At 37.6% G+C, this 25,302-nt stretch overlaps 1 protein-coding gene across 23 annotated transcripts in view; it reads left to right on the top strand.

The window, feature by feature from the left end:
- Nucleotides 1-25,302, top strand: part of PTPRD (protein tyrosine phosphatase receptor type D) — a 2,527,413-nt gene that overhangs the window by 194,131 nt on the left and 2,307,980 nt on the right. The gene's annotated exons all lie outside the window — the stretch shown is intronic.

Genomic DNA, 25,302 nt, shown 5'->3' on the forward strand with positions numbered 1-25,302 from the left:
CTGAACTGAATGGGACCAGATGTCATGATCTTTGTTTTTTGAATATTGAGTTTTAAGCCAGCTTTTTCACATTTATCTTCCAGCCTCTTTAAGAGACTCTTTGCTACCCTGGTGGCTCAGATAGTAAAGAATCTGCCTGCAATTCAGGAGACCAAAGTCTGTTCTCTGGGTCGGAAAGATCCCCTCAAGAAGGGAATGGCTACCGACTCCAGTACACTTGCCTGGAGAATTCCGTGGACAGATGAGCCTAGTAGGCTATAGTCCATGGCGGTTACAAAGAGTCAGCTGTTTAATTCCTCTTCACTTTCTGCCATTAAAGTGGTATCATCTGCATATCTGAGGTTGTTGATATTTCTCCCAGCAATCTTGATTCTGCTTGTGATTCATACAGCCCAGCATTTCGCATGAGGTAGTCTGCATAGAAGTTAAATAAGCAAGGTGATAGTATACAGCCTTGTACTCCTTTGCCAATTTTGAACCAGTCCATTTTTTCTATGTACAGTTCTAACTGTTGTATCTTGATCTGCATACAGGTTTCTCAGGAGACAAGTAAGGAGGTCTGGTATTCCCATCTCTAAAAATTTCCCACAGTTTGTTGTGATCCATGTGTTCAAATGCTTTAGCCGAGTCAATGAAACCAAATAGATGTTTTTCTGGAATTCTCTTGCTTTGTCTATTTTAGATATAAAGAGCTTCTAAAAATTAAAACTACTTTCTGAATTATAGACATTTACAATTTATATTTCAAATAAACTTTCTTCATTTATTTTCTGATATACTAAGTAGTTTCACATGTCAAAATTTTGTGTATACTTATGTATGTGTATACTTAATATAAACAGAGATTATTTTACAGAGAGAGAGAGATGAGAGACAGAATGACCAAGATAGAGAAAGGCATATATACATATGTATAAAATTATTTGACCATTACTTAAATCATTTTAAATGTTAAAAAACATCATTTGAGATTTATATTCTCCTGGGTTTTAATTTCTTCTATTTTTACAATTAAATTTAAAAAATAATTTTGAAGTAAATTTATCAATATTTTTCTACAATGAGAAATGTTAAGGATATAAAATTATCTTATAAAAATCACTTTATAAGAGTTACACATTTTCTGAATTTCTTGATCTGGACCCTAAAGTGGTTTGTCCATCTAGAATGTCTTTTATGGAGGAAGATACATGAAGCCTGTTATACATTTATTCATGCTATGTTATTTATATAGAGTATATCTCTTTTTAGGACATAAATTATTTATAAATGATGGCCTGTAAAATGTAGCAAACAAATTAATTGGTTTGGTACAGAGAGCTAGTAGAAAGGAGTGGTATAGAAAATAGGATAATCTTGGGTTTAATTGTACATTTGATAACAAAAAGTTTTGTGAATTTATGCAAGTTTGTTCACCATTCTGAGCTTAAATTGCCTCATTTGAGAAAAAAAACAATGTCTTACTTATTTTTTAGAGTTTTGATGTCAATTAATAAAATGTCTTTAAAAGGAATTAGTGAACTAAAGCTGCTATACCAAGTCATTCACTACTTTTTATTGATACAAATTGTATAAAATTAAATAAGACTGTGATTAGTTCCAGAAAATTTAAACCTTAGCTGAACTAGATGGTAATGATAATTAATTTGCTGAATATGTAGCAATTATTAAAGACTAATTATGCCCTAAAGTGAAAGTGAAAGTTGCTCAGTCATGTCTGACTCTTTGTGACCCCATAGACTGTAGCCCACCAGGCTCTTCTGTCTGTGGAATTCCCCCGGCAAGAATACTGGAGTGAGTAGCTATTCTCTTCTGGAGGGGATCTTCCTGATTCAGGAATCAAACCCAAATCTCCTGTGTTGCAGACAAATTTTTACTGTCTGAGCCACCAGGGAAGCCCTAATTATGCCCTAGGCATTGTCTTATTCAACACTGTGAGATAATTACTATTATCATCCTTATTGTAAACTAACGCCTTAGAAAATTTAAGAATGTTGTTGAAGGACACACCTAGTACATGGCAAGGTTCAGTGTATATAACTCCAGATCCTCTACTTCTCATATATATACTGGACAACATTTCCTTAAATCAAAAATAATGCAAATAATTTATTTTTTATTTTTTTTCTCTCAAATACTCCCATTCATTATTTACTCTGCCAAGAAGTCTGACATGCCATAGACTTGGTAAAATGTTACAGAGATTTTAATAAGTAATGTTTGGCTGAAGTGATTTTTGCTCTGACTTGTTTTGACCCTTTATGTTGACCATTTAATACTTGTTCTTAAAAATAAAATCATCTCTGAGCTGATATTTGGCCTAAGAAGACTGGGATCTTGAGAAGGTTAAGTCTTTTAAGACTTCTTTCACATAAAGTTTTATTACTGTCTAATACTCTCTAAAACATAAAGTAAATGCAGCTATCACATTACTTAAAATTAAAAAAAATAAAAATAGTTGTTAGTGATATATAATGCTTTTAGGAAATATGTTATCTGAAGTTGTAGCTTATTAGTTTAAAAAAGTTGGCATGTAAAGATTTATGTTATGAGCTAGCTGTCTAACTAAGGAATTAGAAAGAAATTCCTCACTAAAAAATAATTAAATGAAGCATAAATTTGTATTTGTTTAAACATATTGGTTAACTCAAATATTAGATACTTTTACAACCATGATTATAATAGTGGCGAACTGATATAAGGCATTGAAAGAATATGCCTAAGTTAAAACATGCTTTTGTATTCCATTCTTCATAAAAACGATGCCCATTAAACAGCCTGGAAAACTGTTTAAAGGAGTTGTTGTTGTTGTTTAGTGATTAAGTCATATCTGACCCTTTGCAACTCTGTGAACTGCAGCCTGCCAAGCTCCACTGTCCATGGGATTTCCCAGGCAAGAATACTGGAGTGTGTGGCCATTTCCTTCTCCAGGGGATCTCGCAGACCCAGAGATCGAAACCTCATCTCCTGCATTAACAGGCAGATTCTTTACCACTGAGTCACCAGTGAAGTGAAGTGAAAGTTGCTCAGTCGTGTCCGACCCTTTGCGATCCCATGGACTATACAGTCCATAGAACTCCCAGGCCAGAATACTGGAGTGGGGAGCCTTTTCATTCTCCAGGGGATCTTCCCAACCCAGGGACCTAACCCAGGTCTCCCACATTGCAGGTAGATTCTTTAAGCCCAAGAATAGTGGAGTGGGTAGCCTATCCTTTCTCCAGGGGATCTTCCTGACCCAGGAATCAAACTGAAGTCTCCTGCATTGCAGGTGGATTCTTTACCAACTGAGTTATGAGGTGAGACACCAGGGAAGCCAGTTTAAAGGAATAGAAGAGGGCTTATGGCAGTTTCCAGTATTTGTAGTGGTCTATCAGTCCCCCAAAATGTGTCAGCAAACTTTTTCCATTCCAGTGGGGATATGTTTTGTTATATCCAAGTGGAGCTTTACAGTGAAAATGACAAATTATTTTGTATCTAATCAGGACAGGCAGTACATGTCAGTTCAGGTTTTGATAGCTTTGATCCCCTTTATTTAGTGAATGTTTTATGATTGGCAAGTAGTTCTAGTGAATTTTGCCTGAATGACAGTTGTCAACCATCAGTGGACCATATGCTCTGATGAGTAGAGTTGCTGTCAGCTGCCAATTGGCCATCTGGAATAATGCTTACTAAGTAGAGTAAAGATTGCTCAGAAGTTACAGAGGAGAGCCTGCAGCCACTGCAATAGGTCTTGATCCTTCCACACCAAAACTGGATGTCACCTTAGCAATTAAGTGTTTTAAAGATATAATAAAGTTTTTTTTCCCCCTTAGCATTATGTGTTAAAATCATATTTAGCAAGGCATAGGTTCATAGAGATGTGAAGCTCTACATTCTATTTATTTGGAAGAAATCTAGACATTTTAACTGGAAAGATGATCAAAGCTAAAATGACAGTATGAATGCTAGCCAAAAGCATAGCTAATAATTTTTAGCTATGCCATCAAAGGAGAGACTGTTATTTAAAATACAGATTTACTTACTGATTCTGTTTTTAAATGCTTCACAAACAAGTAATAAGTTAAAGGAAAAATGAGACCCCCAAGTGCCTATTTTCAGCAATAAGGTAGAGCCTTTGTATAGAATTTCTCTTGGAGAATAATTCTTTTGGTGTGGACATACTGGGGTGTCTTTGACATCTTTGTTATCTAAAACATGTTTGAGAAATATACTTATCTCTGAAATTTATGACATTTGGGATTGTTGGGAACACTGACAGTCCTCCTTTGCCAGTGTGTATCCTACACATATGTAGGTAGAATACAAGTTTGGGTAATGCTTATGACCATAGTATTGTTCAGTCCAGCATCCCAAAAACAATAGTAATTTTTCTTTTCTTCTCTCCTTCTCAGAAAGCTAAAATAGACTTAGGTAGAAGCAAAGATAGAAAGTGTAAAACTGTTCCTTATTTTGATTGTTATGCATCACCAGTTGTTTCTGCTGTAAGAGAGACATCCCTTTGCCGTTACCAAGCACACTGCTATCTCATCCAGCCTCCTTCTTAACTAAGAATGGATTTCTCTTTAAGACATATGAAAAGAGATGCATATAAACTGAAGCTTTAAAACAAAACAATATTCACCATTTCCCATAGGAACACCTTTAATATTTCTGCTTTGGTGAAAACTGGAGTTTTTTTGTTTTTGTTTTGTTTTAGTGAAGCTACACATAATTAGACACATAAGTCCTTTGAAGACTCTTAAGCTTTTGAAGATATTAAGTACAAACAGCAGCTGATAGAAAAAACAAGAATATGAACTTCATTAAGGAAAAATATAACAATTCTAAGCAATGAGGTTTACCCATGAAACATGAATGATTTACCTTAGAGTTTTATTCAATATCTTTTAGTAAAGATTAATTTTATCATTATAAAAAGCCAAAAGAGTAGCTGATTTTAGCAGAAATGCCAGAGTAAAATATGGAAAGTAGTATTCACATGAAAGGCAAGGAGTCACAGTGATCTTTTAAGTACTAGCTTAGAGTTACATTATATTCTATTATAAAAATGCAAACAATGGCATGATTCACATTTAAAATATGGTACTGAGAATTGTGTTATTTATATGTGTATGTGTGTATGTGTGTGTGTGTATGTATATATATATATATAATTGAATATGTATATACTAGTATCTCCAAGGAAATAGCACAATTTTGTAAGATGAACAAAAAGTAAATAAAAATTGTATATGAGTTATGGTTGTAATCACATGTACATCATGTCTTTTAATATATTTTGGAATAATTGAGTCAGCCTGCTATTAGTTTAATTAAATTTTTTACACCTTCTTGATTAGACAGCTAGTTTAATGACATCTTCTACGCTTTGAGCTGTGAAGTGTGGCTCATTTTAAAGTTCTGTAATGAGAAGGAAGATGTATATCTGATGAACATCTACACAGAATTTTTTAAAAATGAGTTTTAACTTGTGCAAAAACATCAGAAACCAGGGATGATTAGCATTTTGCTTAAGACAAGTTTAGTATAAGCATGATGTAACTGGCCATTCAGTTCAGTTACTCAGTTGTATCCGACTCTGTGACCCCATGGACTGCAGCACACCAGGCTTTCCTGCCCATCACCAACTCCCGGAGCTTGTTCAAACTCATGTCCATCGAGTCAGTGATGCCATCCAACAGTCTCATCCTCTGTTGTCCCCTTCTCCTCCATCCTTCAGTCTTTCCCAGCATCAGGATCTTTTCCAATGAGTCAGTTCTTCATATCAGGTAGCCAAAATGGCCATTAAATGGGTGAAAACCAGCAAAAATCTTTATATTATCCCTATATTCTCTTGGGACATACTTCAAGTGCTCGATAAGCAAAATAGAAAGTCTTATGTGTGTGTGCTTGTGTGTGTGTGTTGATACACATTTAGGCAAATATTATTCTTGTAGGGGTGAACAAAGAATGTTCTGGTGACTTGACAGATAATTTAAGAAGAAAATACTCATCTAAATTATTATAAAGTATATATAAGACTGGGTATAAAACAAGAGTGGTTTCCTTTATTTAACACTTTAATAGTCCAGTGATTCCTTTATGAAGCAAACATTTGGATACCTCTAATGAGCTGAGTATAAGCTGCCAGGACGCTCAGCAGCCATTTTATATTTAGTAGAAAATTATAATGGGGTCTCTAGAGCTGGTTATTTATAGTTTGAGTCCTTAGACTCTTATCAAGTTATTTATTTTTGTGTTGGTTTGAATTATATGGAGTTTCATATAAAAACATGAATTCTATGTATTAGAACTCTATTTTCACCTTTATTCAGCTAAAAAAAGTAAAGAAATCACTTTGTCTTTATACTGTAAATTGGAATCAAAAGTCTAAAGTTCTTTAATGCATAAATCTCTACTATTCTGATAGGGTAAGACTATTCATTTAATTATTCACATTATGTTAAAAAGTAATTATTAGGAAAACAGAACCAGCATGCTATTCAGTAATAACCAAAAAATATTAGTATCTCTTACACTTTCATTTATTTCCAACTGGATATTTGTTTTAGTTTTTAAAGGAAACTATTATCAGTGAATAGTTAGCATATAAATCCTTTGATCATTGGCCATTTACCATTTGTGAACAGTAGAAACTCAATGACTCTAGGCATCCAAATGCCTTTGCTTGTTTCTGATTATGGTACATAGAATTCTTATTTTTCCACACCTTATTACCTACTTCTCTTTTGTAAGAGAGAGAGCAGAAAGAGAGCGTATCAATAGAACACAAGGAAAGCAACCACAATGAGACTGTTCTGTCTGACTGCTGATGTGTTATTTTTTTTGACAAATTTATAGTTTTCAATCCTTCCTGTTTAAAAGATGAATGAAGATTTATATGATGGATCATCAGCACAGAGATCCATTTGTGGACAGTATTGGTGTTGTGGAAATAATAGATCTAAACAGTTAACTAAAAATATAATAACAGATCTCATAATGCCTGTGAGAGAGGAACAAGGGAAAACAATACTGTTAATCTTTACTTATGGCTATTTTCATTTGGATACCCTATTTTGCCAACCCTCAAATTTAATTACAATACATCATGGCTTCATAACTTAATAAATATAGTACATGCCACATTCATCTAATATTAATTCATTTTTCTTCATGAAGTCCTCAGATAGGACCATGTTGTTGCCATTAACTCTTCATTTTGAACTCCCCAGTGTAGGCCTTAAACTTCAACAACTTTTTTGAAATATAATCTTTTTCTGTGCTTCTAAAACAAGTCATTTTTTTCCCAGTGCCTTTATGCAATTGATATATCAGATTATAAAAGGGAGCATACCCTCTACTAGAAAATCTTAGTGAGAAAATGAGACTTCTAGAGGATTCCTCTTTCATCAATATTTAAAAGAAACAGAAAAAAAATACTGGAAAGAATTGTAGATTCTAACTCATGAAATCAAAAGGATGCATTCCATACCAAAAATATACACTGAAACTCACCATGCGTTCATATTCATTATGAACTTAAAACTCTGATTTTAAGTATGATTTTAAAGTATGAATACACTTACTTTCAGATACTTGAACATTTACATTTCATTTCTTTTTTTTTTTCTCATAATATATGACTGTAAAAATTACCATGACTGTTTATTCAGAGAAGAATCTTTAAAAAATGCCTTTTTGACCACCACATGAAATGTTACTGCTTTTAACTCATTATTATGATTTGCTTCAAATGTTACTGGGAACTACCTTTAAGAAATTTACTAATAAAGTGAAAAAAAAAAACAGAAAAAATAATAGTATATCTATATTTAAAAAAGGTTACCACGATCTTTTTTAGAACATGAACTGTGTCATACTCATCTTAATTTCAGGGCCTGGAGCATAGTAGGTACTCAGTGAATATTTATGTGATGATTTTTAAAAAATTATTAAATAAGTCTCCATACTAAATTATAATACTGTGTCTGGATCAACCTATCTTGAGTTTCCACTGAGATTTTTGGAATAATCATAAAAACCTTGTGTTACCATCAGAATGTCAATAGTAAGCTAAAGTAAGAAAAACTAAAATGAAAGAACCAAGACTGTAACTGAAATGGAGGAGTACCAAGTAGGAAGAAAAACAGAAATTAAGTGAAAGAAAACAGGAAGACTCTTCAAAAGGGATGGCTGCTTAAGGGTGGCTAGGAAACTAAATCTGTGAATATTGACCATGTAGAACAGTACAGCAGTTATGTATGATATAAAATGCCTTGTAGAACTAGTATAAAGAAACTGAAGTGTACATCATGAACCAAATTGGGCAGTAAGGTCTGTTATAATTTATCATCATCTCCTTAAAACGGCTCATTAAAAAAAAGTGATATTTTCTTATATTTGTTATTGTAGTCCATCAGAAATGGCTGAAGAATTTACAAAGAAATATAGTTCATAACTCTTCTATCTGACCCACTCTCACCAGTTTTATTGAATACTGTATTGGAAGTCATAGCTACAGCAATCAGACAATGAAAATAATTAAAAAGAATCCAGATTGAAAAGGAAGAAGTGAAAGAAACTGTCACTGTTTACAGATGACATGATCCTATACATAGAAAATCCTAAAATGAAAGTGAAAGTCGCTCAGCGTGTCTGACTCTTTTCGACCCCATGGAATTCTCCAGGCCAGAATACTGGAGTGGGTTGCTGTTCCCTCCTCCAGGGGATCTTCCCGACCCAGGAATCAAACCAGGGTCTCCTGCATTGCAGGCGGATTCTTTACCAACTGAGCTATCAGGGAAGACCCCCTACCCCCAAATTACCAGAACTTGTCAATGAATGCAGTAAATTTGAGAGGTCAAAAAATTATCATAGAGCAATCTATTTATTGCATTTCTACACACTAACAACAAATTATCAGAAAGAGAAATTAAGAAAATAATCCAATTTGCCATCATATAAAAAAGAATAAAATACCTAGGAATAAACATACTTAAGGGCATCCCAGGTGGCTCAGTGGTAAAGAATCCTGCCAAGGAAGGAGATGCAGATTCTGTCTCTGGGTAAGAAAGATCCCCTGGAGAAGGAAATGACAACCCACTCCAGTATTCTTGACTGGTGGGCTACAGACCAGGGTGTCACAAAAGAATTAGACCAACTTAGGCAATGGCACCCTACTCCAGTACTCTTGCCTGGAAAATCCCATGGACAGAGGAGCCTGGTGGGCTGCAGTCCATGGGGTCGCTAGAGGTCAGACACGACTGAGCGACTTCACTTTCACTTTTCACTTTCATGAATTGGAGAAGGAAATGGCAACCCACTCCAGTGTTCTTGCCTGGAGAATCCCAGGGACAGGGGAGCCTGTGGGCTGCCGTCTATGGGGTCGCACAGAGTCGGACATGACTGACGTGACTTAGCAGCAGCAGCAGCAACCATACAACAATTATAACAACAAACCTACTTAAAGAGATAAAAGATCTGTATCCAGAAAAGGACATGACACTAATGAAAATAATTGAAGAGGACGCAAACAGATGGAAAGATAATGTTCTCATGGATTGGAAGACAATATTGTTAAAATGATGATATAACCTAAGGCAATCTACAGATTCAATGCAATCCCATAAAAGTAACAATGATGTTTTTCATAGAACTAGAACAAGTTATTTTAAAATTTGTATGGAAAAACAAAAGACCCTGAATAGCCAAAACCAATTTTCAGGAAAAAACAGTAGGAAGTATCATGTTACCTATCTTCAGACTTTATTACAAAGCTACAGTAATCAAATATGGTACTGGCACAAATACAAACACATATATCATTGGGGAAGAATAGAGAGCCCAAAAATAAACCCTCACACTTATGGTCAGTTAATGTATTACAAAGGAGGCAAGAATATACAGTGGGGAAAAGACATTTGCTTCAATAAGTGGTGTGAGAAGACAGAACAGCTACATGTAAAAGGATGAAATTAGAACATTTGTAATACCATATATAAAAATAAACTCAAAACTCCTGCTGCTGCTGCTAAGTCACTTCAGTCGTGTCCGACTCTGTGCGACCCCATAGATGGCAGCCCACCAGGCTCTGCTGTTCCTGGGATTCTCCAGGCAAGAACACTGGAGTGGGTTGCCATTTCCTTCTCCAGTGCATGAAAGTGAAAAGTGAAAGGGAAGTCGCTCAGTCCTGTCTGATTCTTTGCGACCCCATGGACTGAAGCCTATCAGACTCCTCCTTCCATGGGATTTTCCAGGCAAGAGTACTGGGGTGGGTTGCCATTGCCTTTTCTTCAAAACTCCTAGAGGGGGGAAAATAGAAAAAACTCCTAGAAGAAAATGACTCTTTGCTATAAATTGTAGCAATATATTGGGGGGACTGTCTCCTAATGCAAAGGAAACTAAAAACATAGGCAGGCCACTGTTTGATATAAATCACAGCAGTATCTTTTTGGATTTACTTCCTAGAGTAATGAAAAACAAAAATAAACAAATAAGACCTAATTAAATTTTAAAGCTTTTGCACAACAAAATGAAAGACAGCCTACTGACTGGGAGAAAATATTTGCAAATGATGTGACTAATAAGGGGTTAATGTCCAAAATGTATAAACATTTGCATCAAAAAACAAATGCCCAATTTTTTAAAAAAATGAGAAGACACAAATAAACATTTTTCAAAGAAGTCATAAAGATAGCCAGCAGGCACATGGAAAGATGCTCATTATTGCTATTCATCAGAGAAATGTAAATAAAACGTAAAATATGTTGCAGAGGATGTCAAGAAAAGAGAACCCTTCGACACTGTGGGAATGTAAGTTGGTACAGCCACTGTAGAAAACAACATGGAAGTTCCTAAAAAGACTAAAAATAGAACTGCCATAGGTTCCAGCAGTTCTACTCTTGGGTATATATCTGAAGAAATAGGAAATACTAATTTGAACAGATATAGACACACAAGTGTTTACAACAGCATTATTTACAGTGGCCAAGATATGTCAGCAACCTAAGTGTCTGTCTCGGGGATGAGTGGATAAAGAAGGTGTGGTGTATACATACATGAACACAAACAGGAAAACAGAATGAAATTCTGCCATTTCCAACAACATAGATGAACCTGAAGGGTATTATGCTTAGTGAAGTAAGTTAGGCAGAGAAAGAAAACTATTGTATGTTATCATTTATGTGTCAAATATAAAATGAAAATCAAACTAGTGAATATAATAAGAACAACAACAACAAAAAAAAAAAGAGTCACAGATACAGAAAACAACCTAGTGCTATCAGCAGTGGAGAGACCTAAGTGGAGGCTGGGGCAGGCCAAAAGAGGTAAGGGATTAAGAGACACAATCTACTGTGTATACAATAAACAACAAGGATAAAGTACAGTGCAGGGAATATAGCCAATATTTTATGGTACCTATAAATGGATAAAGAAAGCTGAACGCCGAAGAGTTGATGCTTTTGAACTGTGGTGTTGGAGAAGACTCTTGAGAGTCCCTTGGACTAAAAGGAGATCCAACCAGTCCATCCTAAAGGAAATCAGTCCTGGGTGTTCATTGGAAGGACAGATGTTGAAGTTGAAACTGCAATATTTTGGCCACCTGATGTGAAGAGCTGACTCATTTGTAAAGACCCTGATGCTGGGAAAGATTGAGGGCACGAGGAGAAGGGGACGACAGAAGATGAGATGGTTGGATGGCATCACCTACTCAATGACATGACTTTGAATAATCTCCAGGAGTTGGTGATGGACATGGAGGCCTAGCATGCTGCAACCACGGGGTTGCAAAGAGTTGGACACGACTGAGTGACTGAACTGAACTGAACTGATAAATGGATTATAATCTGTAATATTTTTGAATCACTGTATTTTATACCTGATAGAATATTATAGATTAACTATACCTCAATAAAAATGAAATATAATAATTAAAAAATAACCCTTCTATATGGATATGATTGCCAATCACAATAAAATGAGGAAAGTTAAGGTGGGAAACACAAGGAAAGTGTAATTTGAGGTCTAAATGACTTGGAAATATGATGAAGGAGCTCCTCCACTAATCTGTGATGTAGAACTTACTTTCTGAGGTAGTAAATTTTGTTATAAATGATAAATTCAAATTGACCTCCTAAATGAAGAAAAGATGAAACAATTCCTATAATAGTAAAGAAAATTTAGAAATATTAGAATGGTAGGGCTAAATCAAATAATATCCATTTATTATAACTGATAAAAAGTGAAATGAAGGATAAATTTAACTCTGACAGTATAGGAAGCACACAGAGCTTTTAAAAGCATATTTAAGTGGCAAGAGCACACATAATGGAGAATAGATAAGAAAATGCAGCTCAAAACTATAAGTGCTATTTGATGAAATTTAAGACATGAGTACATTATGTGAAATGCAGGACTGGATGAAGCACAAGCTGGAATCAAGATTTCCAGGAGAAATATCAATAACCTCAGATATGCAGATGACACCACCCTTATGGCAGAAAGTGAAGAGGAACTAAAGAGCTGCTTGATGAAGGTGAAAGAGAAGAGTAAAAAAGCTGGCTTAAAACTCAACATTCCATAAATGAAGATCATGGCATCTGGTCCCATCACTTCATGGCAAATAGATGGAGAAACAATGGAAACATTGACAGACTTTATTTTCTTGGGCTTCAAAACCACTGCTAATGGTGACTGCAGCATGAAATTAAAGGACACTTGCTCCTTGGAAGAAAAGCTATGAGCAACCTAGACAGCATATTAAAAAGTTAGACATTACTTTGCCAACAAAGGTCCATCCAGTGGTTATGTATGGATGTGAGAGTTGGACCATAAAGAAGGCTGAGCACCGAAGAATGGATGCTTTTGAGCTGTGGTGTTGGAGAAGATTCATGAGAGTCCCTTGGACTGCAAGGAGATCCAATTGGTGAATGCTAAAAGAAATCCTGAATATTCATTGGAAAGACTGATGCTGAAGCTGAAACTCCAATATTTTGGCCACCTGATGCAAAAAGCCTATTCCTTAAAAAAGACCCTGATGCTGGGAAAGATTGTAGGCAGGATGAGAAGGGGACGACAGAGGACAAGATGGTTGGATGGCATCACTGATTCAGTGTACATGAGTTTGAGCAAGCTCCAGGAGATGGTAAAGGACAGGGAAGCCTGTGTGCTGCAGTCTATGGGGTCACAAAGTTGGACATGACTGAGTGACTAAACAAGATTAAAAAGCCATTTGAATCCACTGGGACAAAGTAATACAAGTTCAGTTATTTCTTTGGAACAAGAAAATAGCAAAGTAATGTACCCATTTCTTGGAGAAGACTGTAGTATGTTTCTCCTGGCCATTTAGCTGGCCCAGTCTACTTCTCATTTATATCTTGAATAATAGCAACAAGAAATAAAGAGTAAAAACAGAGTAAATTGCTCAGCAAACATTTGTTTCTGACTCAGAATCACTCCTATCCTTATCCAAAAATCTCTAAATCTTCTTATTTTAGTTCTAGTCTCTAAGTCTATATTAATTACATAATAATGAATACATTTACAAAATTCCTGAGCTACTATCAATATTCCTTGAGAAACCCTAAAGATTTTTACAGATCTCAAAGGACAAAAGATTACCTGTTCCTCATCTGAAAAAAAAAAAAACATAAATTCTCCGTGAGGATAAACTCAGTGTAAATTCCTATCAAGAAAAAAAAGTGTAATATCAATTATGAACTGAATTTAAATTAGAAAATTGATCAGTGATCCTTTTAGATGCTAATATATGGTGATTAAAACTGTATGCAAATTATTAATATCACTGTTTCCATTATTCAGAGCTATATTTTACCATTATGTTCAGGACCTGGATATTACATAATGACATATCTAATTGTTCATAATTATAGTGTTGTTGTGAGTTGTTGATTCTTGTAATGTTGAATTTCAACATTATGATGTTGAATTTTCATCTTTGTTAAGCCCTGGGGATCAGCAAGATCAATACAACAAGAGTTCTTGAATTTAGTACACATGAAAAAGCAATAGATTTTTGTTCAGAGTATAGATTCCCATTTCTTCCTCTAGAGATTCTGATTCAGTACAATGGGAGGTACAGTCTGGGGTCTTTATTTATTTTTTTTTGTTTGTTTGTTTGTTTGTTTGTTTGTTTTTGTTTTTTTCTCCAATTTTATTTTATTTTTAAACTTTACATAATTGTATTAGTTTTGCCAAATATCAAAATGAATCCGCCACAGGTATACACGTGTGTCTTTATTTTTATAAACATTTCAGGTTGCTAGGATACACATGGCCCTTGAACCTCATTCTGAGAAATACTGAATTTAGCCTGAGTCAGAAAATATATTGAAAACATCAACTTTGAGGAATGTTATAATTAGAAAAATAATCTTTAAATTAGGATCCAATGATTGAGGAATACAATGTTATTCACTAGAATTTAGGAGGACTATATTAGAATTCATATTTATGTTTGTTTCTATTACAACAACTAAGGAAACAAACTTTTATGGTAATTACTACACAGATCATTACTTGCACCTTCACTGAGTCTCACATTTTTGTTCAGATAGTCATGTCCTACTCTTTGTGACCCCATGGACTTCAGCATGCCAGGCTTCCCTGTCCTTCACTGTCTCCTAGAGTTTGCTCAAACTCATGTCCATTGAGTTGATGATGCTATCGAGCCATCTCACCCTCTGTGGTCCCCAACAGAGTTTCATGTTAGAGATCCTGATATCATACACAGTCTGAGGAGTGTCAGAGATATTGTATATGGTGGTTAAGGCCATGCACTCTGAAGCCTGGCCTCCTACATTTGAGTCCTGGCTCTGCTGACAATAACGGGCAAATTCTTTCAGATCCTTGTGCCCCATTTTTTTTTTCATCCATTAAACAGGAATTATAATATCACCTACTTCATGGTCAATGTGAAGATTAAATGAGTTAATACATGTAAATTATTTAGAACAATTCCTGGTACATATTAAACTTCAAGAATAGTAGCTTCTGATCTATTCTATTCCCTCTTCTTCATCCCCACCCCCCCATAATCATGTTTTTATTATTATTGCCATTACTTTTCTGATAATTTTCATCTTAAGGGGTAAATGGAAATTAAACAATCCCAAGTGTTAAGAGTGGTACTCTTTATTTTTGCTCACAATGAATACATTGCATTAGAAACTGAATTACCCATGAAAGGTTAAATTGAGTAATTACTGAAGTAAATATTCTAGTGTGGGAGTGAGAGTGGTTAGGAGTTAACCTTAACCAAATAAATAAAAAAAATATTATAAATAGTTTTATATATTGAATTATCTAGTTATCATTAAAATATCGGAGAAGGCAATGGCACCCCACTCCAGTACTCTTGCCTGGAAAATCCCATGGATGGAGGAACCTGGTGGGCTGCCATCCATGGGGTCGCACAGAGTTGGACACGACTGAAGCGACTTAGTAGCAGCAGCAGCATTAAAATATTCCTCACTAAATGGGTGTGTGCATGCGTGCATCACTGGTCTCTCAGTCATGTCCAATTCTTTGTGACCCCATGGTCTGTAACCCCCCAGGCTACTCTGTCCACAGGGTTCTCCAGGAAAGAATGCTAGAGTGGGTAGCCATTCCCTTCTCCAGGGGATGTTCCTGTCCCAGGGATTGAACCTGTGTCTCCTGCATCATAGGAAGATTATTTACCATCTGAGCTACCAGGAGAGCCTGCTAAATGGATGGACAGTTTTAAAATATCAATGCAAAGAAAATTTAGGTTGTATGTAATAATAATAATGCATTCTCAGGATGTAGCAAAAATTACATAGGAGAACCTGTCTAAATCCTAATTGATTCTCTCTGTTGGCACTTCATGAGATAAAAACAAAAGATCAGTCTAAAAGTTTTTTTTTTTTTTTTTTTTTTATCAAGAAGTCTATTTGAAATACATTTTCATTATTAATGATATATCTCCCCTCCAATGTATGTTCTACCATTTCTAGTATTTGCAAATGATTGATATGAAGCTTTGCAACTGGACAGCTTTAAAAAATATTATCATTTTTTTTTCCTTTTTTTTTTTTTGGCTCTGAATGTTTTTTTTTTTTTATTTTTTTATTTTTAAACTTTACAAAATTGTATTAGTTTTGCCAAATATCGAAATGAATCCGCCACAGGTATGCATGTGTTCCCCATCCTGAACCCTCCTCCCTCCTCCCTCCCCATACCCTCCCTATGGGTCATCCTAGTGCACCAGCCCCAAGCATCCAGAATCCTGCATCGAACCTGGACTGGCAACTCATTTCATACATGATATTATACATGTTTCAATGCCATTCTCCCAAATCTTCTCACCCTCTCCCTCTCCAACAGAGTCCATAAGACTGTTCTAAACATCAGTGTCTCTTTTGCTGTCTCATACACAGGGTTATTGTTACCATCTTTCTAAATTCCATATATATGCGTTAGTGTACTGTATTGGTATTTTTCTTTCTGGCTTACTTCACTCTGTATAATGGAAGCAACCTAGATGTCCATCAGCAGATGAATGGATAAGAAAGCTATGGTACATATATACAATGGAGTATTACTCAGCCATTAAAAATATTATCATTTTATATTTATCTCAACTTTTTTTCCATTTTATTTTTGTATAGTATTGGAGAAGGCAATGGCAGCCCACTCCAGTACTCTTGCCTGGAAAATCCCATGGACGGCAGAGCTGGTAGGCTGCAGTCCGTGGGGTTGTTAAGAGTCGGACACGACTGAGCAACTTCACTTTCACTTTTCACTTTCATGCATTGGAGCAGGAAATGGCAACCCACTCCAGTGTTCTTGCCTGGAGAATCCCAGAGACAGAGGGGCCCGGTAGGAGGCCGTCTGTGGGGTCTCACAGATTCGGACACGACTGAAGTGACTTAGCAGCAACAGCAGCAGTATTTATACTGTCAGTAATTGGTAGTAAAATTGCTGTGGATGTTTGCTCTATTATTTTTCAATGGATAGAGTTTTAGATTAAAAAAAAAAAAAGAATGTCTTCTATATGATCCATAGGTCTGTTAAGAGTAGTAACATCAGTAAAGGTCAGAGGAAAGGAGAGACCAGTGGGCTAGGAGCAAAGCAGCAGAGAACAGTGTCATGAAGTCAGAATAACAGAGGGCGTAAGAGGAATTTGGGCTTCCCTTGTGGCTCTGCTGGTAAAGAATCTGCCTGCATTGTGGGAGACCTGGGTTCGATCCCTGAGTTGGGAAGATTCTCTGGAGAAGGGAAAGGCTACCCACTCCAGTATTCTGGAGTTCTTGCAAAGAGTCAGACACAACTGAGCAGTTTTCACTTCACTTCACTTCACTTCACTTAAGAGGAAGTTAGGTCATCTTTGTTGAGTTTTGATGAGATAGCATCTAATTGGAGGCCTGACAATTACCTGGTAGATTTGGCAATGTAGAAGCCATTGGTGATTTTTGTACAAGTAGTTTCTTTATTACTGTGGCTTTGTCTCCAAACCAATGTAAACCCTATGGCGGAACATCTTTTGTGTAGAGAGCACTAGGAAAAGAAAACTTTCGTACTAAAGTCAGACCATCCTGGGCCCTGGGAATAAAGCAGGAACAAAACAAATTTTCTGTGATTATGAGATGAGCATTCTAGGGTGGAAGTGGGAGGGAGCAAACCTTAGCCAATTAAATGATATAAAAGTTAAAATTAACAGATATGCCAGATGGTAGTGAATGCTGTAGAGACAATGCATAGATAAGGCTAGGAAACATATGTGTGTGTGTGTTAGGAAAAGTTGTATTTTAAACAGTGTGGTCAGGGAAGGCCCCACTGTGTGGGGAAGCCCCCATAATTGAATCCTACTTTCTGTTTTATTAACCAAGGGCAAAGGGACACACAAAATTAACCAAGGACAAAGCATACATTTTTCATTGATAGTGTTTTAAATTATACCATTGTGAAATACATAATACTAATATATTTGTCTTGAGATAGATATAAGCTTAGCCTTGCTGCATTAATAGATTTAATGCTTTTAGACACTGAAGAACTTCAAAGATTTATAATTATGCCATTATTATGCTTTCTTCATTTCCACTGCCTTTTAAAAAAATAGCAAGCACTATATATTTCATCCTGCCTTGTAGTTTTAATAGAAAACAATCTACGTTACTAATCATTTATCTTTCATGGTTCTTTTGCATTTCTTCTCCCCTTCCTCTGCTTTCAGAGGTGTCATTAACTAATCTCTTTAAATCCATAAATAAGTAAAATGATATATTCACAGTGTAAATGTTTTAAAACTTGAAGAAAAAAACCCTAGAATCATTTAATGAAATCCCAAAGATGTGTTAAAACTGAAGTGTTGCTGGCACACCAGTGAAAGTTTTGAATTTCCCAATACTGAAGACTAGATAGAATGCTTCTCTAGTTGGAATTAATTTCAGTTGGCTGTACTCAGAGCTACTTGTCTTAATACCCAGTATTCCTTGTTTCCTCATAGGAATAGCTCTTCCTTGACACTATCATTTTCCAGTTTTAAGTTTGTCTAGTTTGTTTCTAATATTAATTCACAACATGTATTATTGAATGCTTCAGAATCTAAATTCATTCTTTCATATATCATTCTTATATATAGTTATTAGGAGGCACATAAATATCACTGTGTTTTTAAAATCAGTTTAGTTCAGTTGCTCAGTCCAACTCTTTGTGACTCCATGGACTGCAGCACTCCAGACTTCCCTGTCCATCACCAAATTCCAGAGCTTACTCAAACTCATGTCCATTGTGTCAGTGATGCTGTCCAACCATCTCATCCTTTGTCGTCCCCTTCTCCTCCCACCATCCACTGGTGCTTGGCTCCTGGCGGAAGGAAAGGAGACAGCTTGTCAGCACCAGAGAGGGGTGGCAGGGCTACGGAGACCCCCTCCAAGCCAGGTCAGCCTGGCTGTCCCTTGAAGCCTCCAGGCTGCTCCACACCGACAGCTCCCCCAGCCACATGAAGTTTCTCTTTCCCTCTGAAAGGTCCTCCCATGCATGCTAAGTTTCTTCAGTCGTGTTCAACTCTTTGCAACCCCATGGACTGTAGCCCGCCAGGCTCTTCTGTCTGTGGGATTCTCCAGGCAAGAATACTAGAGTGGGTTGCCACGTCCTTCTCCAGGGGATCTCCCAGCATCAGGGTCTTTTCAAATGAGTTAGCTCTTCGCATCAGATGGCCGAAGTATTGGAGCTTCAGCATCAGTCCTTCCAATTGATATTCAGGACTGATTTCCTTTAGGATGGACTGGTTGGATCTCCTTGCAGTCCAAGGGACAGGGACTCTCAAGAGTCTTCTCTAACATCACAGTTCAAAAGCATCAATTTTTCAGTGCTCAGCTTTCTTTATAGTCCAACTCTCACATCCATACATGACCACTGAAAAAACCATAGCTTTGACTAGATGGGCCATTGTTAGCAGAGTAATGTCTATGTTTTTTAATATGCTGTCTAGGCTAGTCATAACTTTTCTTCTAAGGGGCAAGTCTTTTAATTTTATGGCTGAAGTCACCATCTGCAGTGATTTTGGAGCCCAAGAAAATAAAGGCTGTCACTGTTTCCATTGTTTCCCCATCTATTTGCCATGAAGTGATAGGACCAGATGCCATAATCTTAATTATATTAATTATAATACTCTTTAGCTTAAATATTCAGATCCTAACAACCTAACAAAAGCATACTATACTTGCTATGCTTATTAGTTATACCAACAGACTAAATATATTAAGATTATAAAGAAAGAATACAGGCATGTTCTATCAGACAAGGGATCTTTCAAGGATCACTTGGAGATCTCAAAGATGAGTAAAATATCAAAATTTGAGTAAAAAGGAAGCCTTGAAAATCTTTAAAAATACATATTCATAAATTTCATAAGAATATGGCTACACTGTTAGACTATTAGAATGTATTGTGTTTTGAAGGTTTCTAATAGTTTTCTTACTATCACTTGATTGATTATGGCTGAACTATCTCTGATGTTCTATCAACATCATCCATTCCTAGGAAATGAGTTCTTCCTGTATATGTGAAACACTTCTAATTCTATGTAAGAAAGAAATGAATGTAGCATAGAAACATCTATACCCACAGAGCTAAGTGTCTTCACTAACACAAGCTTATTAATTCCACTACTTCATTATCATGACTTTACTCTTCAGGGAAACTCTTGCAAAGGAAATTAAAAGTCATGAAGAACTTCTTTATTTCAGAGCCTTTCTGTGAAACTCATTTAAGTGAACATCAGGCTGAGCAACTTTTTGATGAAATCAACCAAATGCTTAGTTTCTAAGAGTTTTTGAACCCTAATATCAAAACCCTCCCTTACTTTGTCCCTCAGTTTTAAACTATTATATCATAATTTTTACCCAATCTGGACTTAGCCCAGTATGGAAAAACCCACTTTGAGCCAGATCCCCACATTTCATAAATATACTGATACTGCTCTCCTTACGGAGACAAGAATTCCTAAGTCTCTGTTGAGGTAGTGATCTGCTTTAGTGACTAAGAATAAACTCACCTTTGCCATATCCACAGTTATGTTGTGGTATTTTCTTGGAATCTGTAATTTACAGGGATGAATTTGAACTATTTGCTCATTAGCATCTTGATTTTACTTAAACTTTTTTTCATCAGTTTATTCCCACACAATTTTATTGACTTATAATTAGCATATAACATTGCATGCAAGGAGATCAAACTAGTCAATCCTAAAGGAAGTCAATTCCAAATATTCATTGGAGGGACTGATACTAAAGCTGAAGCTCCAATACATTGGGCACCTGATTCATTAGAAAAGACGCTGATAACTGACTCATTGTAAAAGACTCTGATGCTGGGAAAGATTGAAGACAGGAGAAGAGGACTACAGAGAATTAAGTGGTTAAATGTCATCACTGACTTAATGCACATGAGTTTGAGCAAGATTCAGGAGATGGTGAAGGACAGAGAAGCCTAGTGTGCTGCAGTCCATGGGGTCACAAAGAGTCAGACATATATATATATATATAAATGATTATCACAATAAGTTTATTTAAGATTTGTCAGGGGAGTGTGTAACTTCCTCGGTTGTCTTCCCTCAGCAAAGATTTGAAATGGCAGACCAGTGTTACAGCTTGGTTACAGCTCAGCTTTTTTTGGCAAGCAAAGGAAAGTACACTCTCGATGCCTGAGGGTGAGCTGACTCCAAAGGCGAGGCCTCAATCCGTCTTGGCTTCCTCCTTTTATACATTGGTCTCCTCCCCACTCCTTGAGCCTGCCCTATGCAAATTGGGCTGGCCAAGAAGGGCATGTGTTTGTTTCACCTGAAGTTCTCCCTTCTTTCCTTATGGATTTTCTTTTGTTCTATTTTTTTAGACTTTTATCGTTTTTGTCTTTTAGACACTGTCATTTTGGACTCTGTTTTCCTATTCCAACTACCTAACATTCCCTTCTCAAGAGATGGGAGGCCTAATTCTTTTGGAATAGGGGCGTGGAGATCTCTCTGGCTACATCCTGCTGAGCTGGGATGGTGAGAGGGATTGGGCCTCCCTGTCTTGCTAGTTTCAGGCCTCAGAGTCCTTATAGCATTGTCCATCTAAGGGTGAGTTATATTTTCTGTGGTCAGGTGTAGTTTTATATATGTTTGTTCAACTGGTACTACATGTTGTAGCTTGTTGACCTGGGTAAGGACAAAACGGGTTAGACAATTGAAAACACATGAAGCAATCATAAGCAGCATCAATATGGTGATGGCAGGGATTTGTAGGGGTTTTAGCCTACTCCAAATTCCCCCTCGCTAGGAGGATCCCCCAAAGAGAGATTATAGACACCCTGAGGACTCTCCAGATTTTTTTTTTGAGATCCCATAGGACCTGAATATTTTTTTTGAGAACTATGAGACTTTCTTTAACTTAGCTGGAGGTATTTACCCAGAAACAACACGACTCACTCAAGATGACTCAAGCCCATCCTTGTTCAGGGATCAGGAGATCTATCTCCAGTCTACTTTGGAGTAAAACACCTGCCAAGATGTGTTGGCTCCTTAGAGTTATCCTGAGAAATCTTATCCCCAGAAACTTGATTTTTGGGGTGTTAATTAGGATGGCACTTGTTTGTAGTCCTGAATAGGTATCTGAGATCTCCCAGTGGCTCACAGGTGTATTGAGTGTCCTCTTCTGTTTTCTTCCACGACTTGACTTGTGAGTAGTGAATCCAGGAGTCGTGTCCTGGTCCCTAGACTTCTGTGTGGGTAGAAAGTATTACAGGATAGGGACCCTTCTATGTGAGACCCTCAACTCCTCAAAGGAGTTGAGCCTTTGGGGACCCATCTTTCCAGACTTTAATTAGAACTTAAGTTCCTGGAGTCTATAGTGATGGCTCTTTAGAATCTTTTGGGTCCCATTGACACCCCATAAGCATATATCTTGTTGGAATTGCCCAGTGGCTATAGTATAAGACTGGAGGGTCTGAGCCTCTGGATCTAGGAAGAGGTCATTGACATAAACAAAAGGTTTCCCATATAGCATCTCATAAGGGCTAAGACCAACCTGTTCCTTGGGGGCAACATGGGTGGGGAGGAGAGCTATTGGTAAGCCTCCTTCCATCCCAGGGAGGTCTCCTGGGTTATCCTTTTTATTGCTGATTTTAAGAATTGGTTGGTTTTTTCTACTTTTCCCGAAGACTGAGGCCTCCAGGCACAATGGAGGTAATAGGTAATGCCCAATGCTTTAGAGACCCCTTGGGTGACCTTAGAAGTAAATGATGTCCCATTGTCACTTTGTAATAACCTGGGTGGACCAAATCGTGACATGATTTCATGGAGTAGTTTCTTTACCACCTCCTCAGGTTTTCTCAGTCCAGGTGGGAAAGCCTTCAATTCATCCCATGAATGTATGTATCATGACTAGTCGGTATTTATACCCTTGAGAAACTTGCATCTGGGAGAAGTCCATTTGCCAGTCCTCCCCTGGGTAGCTCCCACGTTGTTGGACAAGCTGGACCAGCTGTGCTCTTTGAGCTCCTTGGAGGCTGTTTAATTAGCAAGTTGGGACTAGAGGAGACCACTTGCCTTATAGTCATTTGGAGGCCTGTTTCTCTGAAGGACCTTTCTAGTAATCTTTGGAGGGCCTTCTACCCCAAATGAGTGGTGGCATGTAAAGAGTTACCCAACTTCCACTGGAGGTTCCCAGGCAGAAAAAGGAGTCCCTCCTTTTGGAACCACCCCATATGATCCTCTTGAAAGCCCCTACTCCTAGCTTTAAGAGTCTCACCTTCGGTATATGAAGGAGTTTCTGGCAAATTACTCTGTGGAACTAAGGTGGCAACACCTATTAGGTCCCTGTTCTGTAATACTGCTCTCTTAGTGGCCTGATTGGCTGCTTGATTCCTTCATGCCACTTCCATGATCCCTTTTAGGTGTCCTGTATAGTGGGAGACTGAAACCTCAGTGGGCAGATGGACTGCCTCCAAGAGCCTAAGGATTTGATCACCATATTTGATTGGGGACCCTCAGGTGGTCAAATGGCCTTTCTTTCCAAACAGCAGCATGTGCATGTAGCACCAGAAAGGCATACTTGGAATCAGTGTCAATGGCTACTCTTTTTCCTTTTCACAGCTCTAAAGCTCAAATAGGGCTATGAGTTCAGCTAATTGGGCTGAAGTACCTGGTGGCAAAGGTTTAGCCTCTGTGATCTCAAAATTGTAGACTACTGCATATCTGGCTCTTCTTTTTCCATCCAAGACACAGCTGCTTCCATCAGTGTACTAGATTTCCTCAGGATTGGTCAGAGGTTATTTTGACAATCCCTCTCAGGGTTTTGTCCAGTGGTCCAAGGTTTCTAGGCAAGAGTGAAAGGGGAGAGAGACCTTAGGGGTAGATAGGAGGGCAGCAGGTTTAAGAACCTCACAAAGGGCTTTAGTCAGGCCTGGATTTTCCATCAGCACTACCTGATATCTGAGGATCCTTTGATCAGACATCCATAAATGGCCTCTTACATTCAGGAGTTGTTTCACTTAGTGGCTGGCAAAAATAGTTTGCCCCCAAAAGAGAGTTTTAAAACATCTTTTGTAAGAACTGTAATAGCTGCAAGATTTCGAAGGCAGGGAAAAATCTCTTCCCAATAAGGGAGGAGTACACTCGGGGACCACCAGAAAACGGTGGAAAAATATTTGTCCATCCCAACAACAAAGAAGTGCTTGGATGAATCTTTTTGTAATTGTTTTTCCTGTACCACCCAAAGTGGTACAGGTTTGGGAGGAGAAGTTTCCGGAGTAGGAGGTCAGGGCAGAGTAGGTAGCCCCTGGTCAACCAAGAAATTCTCTGACCTGCCTGCCACATCCAGTTGAACCCTTGGCTCCAGCCCTGTGTTTTTATCTGTGACAGATGGACTGGCTGGAGCGTGCCACTTCATTTCTGTTGAACCATCATGATGGAAGGTTTGACACTTGACCTTGAGGCTCTTGGGTCTCGGAGGCAGAGTGCTGCCCAATGTCCCAACTGATGGCATTTGTAGCAAGCCATTTTAGAAGACTTGTAATGGTTTGGACACTCGTTAGCCCAATGTCCTACCCATCTACAGATCAGGCATTTGCCTTGTACCTTGTCCTTTAAGGACACGAGGTTTGACATAGGGCTTCCCTGGAGGGTGGCCAGCATCAGAGTATGCCTTATCTCTTTCCTTTTCTCCCTTTCCTGGGCCTTGGTCTCTGTCTCCTGTTCTCTGTTATAAAAAGTATTGGTGGCTGTCTAGACCATCTCATCTATAGAGGCAGCAGGGTCCTTCTGCTATAGCTATTATAACTTTATCCTGATGTCTGATGCACGTCAGGACAAGAATGTGTCCTTTAAAATCATCTGTCCCTCGTAAGAGTCTAAGTCCAGATTGGTAAACTTTTGGAGGGCCTCTTTTAGCCTTTCTCCAGAAAGGCAATGGAGTTCTTATTAGGCTCCTGAGTTGTTGCTGAGACTGGGCACAGTCCCACAACTAATAGGCTTCCTTCTACTTCCATGGGTGGACTTCCTTAGGGGTGAGTCTTTCTGAAGCTTATCCTACCCAGTACTCTTGCAACCTGAGAGCTGGGCATCATTCCAAGAATTGGGGAACAACCCACTCCAGATGACCTGTCCAGTCAAACCGTGACATAGATGGAGAGAGGAGCTGAAGAATAGGAGGAAAAAGCAGTGTGAAAAACATGCTGAGGAACCCCTTTCATAACTTGCCAGAAAATCTGCCAAATGCCAGACCTGTGCCCAGTTTTCATTGGGCTGGTCCTTGACACAAAGGAGGTTAAGGACAGAAGAACTCTCGCCCACTTGGG

This window comes from Bos indicus, chromosome 8 (genome assembly GCF_029378745.1).
Source record: "Bos indicus isolate NIAB-ARS_2022 breed Sahiwal x Tharparkar chromosome 8, NIAB-ARS_B.indTharparkar_mat_pri_1.0, whole genome shotgun sequence".
Classification (NCBI taxonomy): Eukaryota; Metazoa; Chordata; class Mammalia; order Artiodactyla; family Bovidae; genus Bos; species Bos indicus.